The following is a 4,036-nucleotide window of genomic DNA, read 5'->3' as shown; positions in this document are numbered from 1 at the left end:
ATATAAAATGAAATAATAACTATGTGTTTTCATTAATTCATTTCATCATTTGATTTATTTTTTTAAAGCAAAAAAAATCATATTTATACATAAAGTTTTATATCATTTATCAAAATTTCACGGAAAAATATATTATTTATTTTTAAAAATTATGTTGGTTTTATATAGACTATCATTTCTACTAGCGGTACAAAAATTACTGAACGAATGTGTATTAAATACCGCCTGACTCTCTAATTTTACTGTTTTTATTTTATTTTTATTGTCGAACTATAAACATTTTTAGAATTTAAAAACACCTTTCATATACAATGATAACTTATTCCAACAATTATATTTTATAATATAGATTACACTCTTTTCTGTCAAATTTCATTCACCTAAATTTTTTTTTTCTTTTATGGCTTTAGAAGGAACTTCAACCCACTAAATAAAGCTTGTTTCCTGTCTCTTTAATTATATATAGCACACGTATTTGTTATTCAACGAACATTTTATTTTATATAAAAAAAGTTTTATCAGTTTCCGGAAAAACTAAATGTGTAAGCTACAGTGTTCGAACGTATCCATATCTCTTCCTCCACAGTCTTTATTTCCTTTGTTTTTGTTAATATCTCCAGTGTTTCTCATTAGCCGGGACTTAACCTAAAGTTGAAGTGATAAAGGAGTTTGTCATTATCAGAAAATGAAAAAAAAAAAAAATTACATATTTAATATTTTATGAGGCAACCCCCGTACAAGAAGAGTTGGCCTGTACAATACATAGGTACATAAATCATTGTTTTTATTTTACTAGAATACTAAATTAAAAATCATTTCTATGAAGTAATAAAAAACAGTTAGGGAACTGATAGAAATTCATACAAATAATTCGGGCTAGTATTGTTTAGTTTAGGCAAGTATCGGATTCGGATCTCTTTAGTAAATTTTTGCGGACCAACACTAAGAGTATTCGCATAGTTGTCTTAATTGGGCAGTCATTCTCAAGTAATCAATGGGACAACTGATCTTCAGGTAGCTAGGAGAAGCGTACGGATTAATGCAAAACATACCATACTACAGATTATAAATACTTAAACTTATCTACCTGCTTAAATGTATTTCCTCCTGTATCCACACCACCAAAATTGCTCCCATCTCTACTGTTAACCTATGTCTGTTTTTTCCTTTTTGTTTCGAAACATAGTTACTAACTATATTTCATATCATTTGTATGCCGAAGAACTACATGTATACATATATTTTCATCCTTCAGATAAGATCATATCCCGTAAGCTCCAGGAAAACATTGACAGTTTACACCGTCGTGCTTTCAAAAATAAATCCAGCAAAAACAAAGGTCATTCTCATTGGCTCAACCCTCCCCCCCCTTAATTCCCTTCCCCACCATCCATTATCATACCTCAACAATATATTTATTCTGTTTTAAAACATCGTAAGAAACTTACGAGTCACTTTTTATCGGCACTTAATATGGAAGGAATCCGTAAATAGCTTCTAAGATCCCGTGGTTCAGTTCCTCGGAGTATAGGATTCGTTTTCGGTATATCCAGGTATTCTCATATCTCTAATTTCTATTCCGAGCTGGCTATTCCATATTTGTATACCTGTATCCGGAGACAATAACTCCTTGACAACAAAAAATCTTTGTATATCATTGAACTCCTTACCCTACGTTTATCCATTTACCTATTAAACACAAGATCCCAACCTCTTTATATCTCTTCACATAGAACTTCCTTCTTTGAAAAATCGTTTGCTGTTCGAGCTACCTCATTTTGGAACATTTTGGAATCCTTACCTGTATTTATCCTAAAGATGGACTATCAAACATCCATGAGCTTGTGAATAAATGGAAAAAAATATAAATTTCTTTATTTATTGTAATAAATTCATTCAATTATGTTCAAATCTTAATGTAGCCAGACAAAAGCTACTAAAAACTGTTCTAAATTGTTATTCTTGGGGGATAAAGTGTCTCAGAATAAAGATTGATTATAATTTAATTAGTTTAGCAACGTAGTTGTATTTAGTTTTATAGTTTCCTTGTCCTTACTCAATTAATTTTCTTTGAGTAATCAAGTACTTTGTAAGGGCTATGAAATTTCGTTAAATACGTTATTGATTACTTACAAAAACTATTCGAGACAGTGATGGTATATAACGGGTAAATATAATATAAATCTAGATTACATGAAGGAAGTCTGGCTTATATGAAAGAAATAAAGCAGTCCCGTTTCTTGTAGAGGTGATTAGGGTGTACCTTAGTACAGAGGCTTGAAACATGATCTGTAGCAGTGGATGAAAAAGAGGGTGTAGCAGACGTAAGTGGATACTGTCGCATCTCTCCGTCTAATTAATACAAAGAAGTTGGGGGGCATACTCTGCCTGAACCTGACAGATGAAATATTCACCGCTCTCAGTAGAAGAAGTCAAGAAGTTCTACGTTTACTCAACGTAGTAATACTTTATCAAGCACCAACTTCTCTATGATATAAATGGTAGATTATCCTACTTATATATCCCAATAATATTCACGGACTATGATTTTTTTTGTAATATTTAAATAGTTAAGTAAAATATTCGGACCGAAAAAGGATGAATTAACGGGAGAATTTAGAAGGCTACGTAACGCTGAATTAAAGAAACTGCATTCGGTAAATATAATTCAAGTTATATTGTGGTGCATAAGATGAGCGTGTAAGGTTGTAGGTCTTAGTAACGAGCGGAGCCCTAAAATGTTAAACGCTAAACCGACTAGTATACGTCCGAGGGGTAGACCGAAACGTAGGTTGTATGTAGGTATCCTGTAGTGGTGGTATTGGTATCGAACCTTGGGTTAAGTAAGACCTTTATTATCATTATACTTCAATAGTAGCAACCTAAACTTATAACCAATCAAATAATTAATTAATTCATTTCAGATCAATTTTATGATAAAAATAAAAAAAAATAAAAAAAATAAAATGAAATTTAAATTAATAATATTACCATAGTTATAACATGAAAAATTCAGTTAAAGTATTAAATTTTAGGCAAAAAAAATCTAAAATTTAGCCATCAAAAATTAGCGATATCAAATTAGTATTTTTGTTTTTCAAGATTCAAATTTCTATCGAGGTTTGGTGGGATTCAAAGCTATAGAACAAAAAATGTAATTTCACGAAAATCCGGTCTCCATTTATTACAATAATTACAGGTTCCTACCCCATTATAAACTTATTTGATTTTCGCAGGGTGTGGCATATATTCTATCTTTTTAGTGTATTGTTAATTTGTTAAAGTTATTCTGAAATTTCCATCAGAATAGGGAATGTTTTTTTAAGGATTCACATACTAAATGTGATTTTAAGACGAAATAATATTGGGGCACTTAGACTCAAAGCGTCCCTGAAGCCAAATCGCCCCAAAAATTTCTTTTCTTTTTTTGACGATTTTTGTGGAAGCGGCACTGAAAATTTTAAAAAATCCGAAAAAAAAAATCATTTCAGAACTCAATTTTTCATCATTATTGAAACATTTATAAACTGACACTGCAAGCTCATAACGATTCATTTCAGTCTCCAAGGGTGGTCGAAGAAACTCAAATTATTATGAATGATTATTTTAGAAAAATTGTGCTTTAAAACGTTTTTATTAGAAGGGAAAAAATATTTAATAAAAATATTTTTAAGATTTTTTTCCTTAACCTAGCCTTCTGATTTTAGTCTTTGGATTAAGTTCATATTTTTTGGATAGTGATACATATATGAGATGTAATAGCCGTTCATGACAAAGGTTTCATTGTTTTAATAAAATAATTCGGATCCAAGTTAAGTATCAAAATACTCTTTGATATTTCTTTTTATGTCGAACGTTTCAGATAAATACGCTTTGGACTAAAAACGAACTGGAAATTAATAAACTAGGAATATACATTGGACATTTAACCGTGATACAAATTATTTCTAATATAATTTATTAGTGAGAAAAAGCTCACGGGATATAATTTATTTTTCTGCTGTTCAGAACAGTTTAGTTTTCAAGGCTCATCATT

The 4,036-nt window shown here is 30.3% G+C and overlaps 1 protein-coding gene across 1 annotated transcript in view; it reads left to right on the top strand.

The window, feature by feature from the left end:
- Window positions 1–4,036, top strand: part of LOC106688230 (Dpr-interacting protein gamma) — a gene marked incomplete at its 5' end in the record, with an annotated part of 231,029 nt that overhangs the window by 44,678 nt on the left and 182,315 nt on the right.

Source organism: Halyomorpha halys, unplaced genomic scaffold (genome assembly GCF_000696795.3).
Source record: "Halyomorpha halys isolate HHAL.00 unplaced genomic scaffold, Hhal_1.1 Scaffold1085.1, whole genome shotgun sequence".
Taxonomy (NCBI): Eukaryota; Metazoa; Arthropoda; class Insecta; order Hemiptera; family Pentatomidae; genus Halyomorpha; species Halyomorpha halys.
Note: the sequence above shows the minus strand (reverse complement) of the source record. Positions and strands in the feature narration are given on the sequence as shown.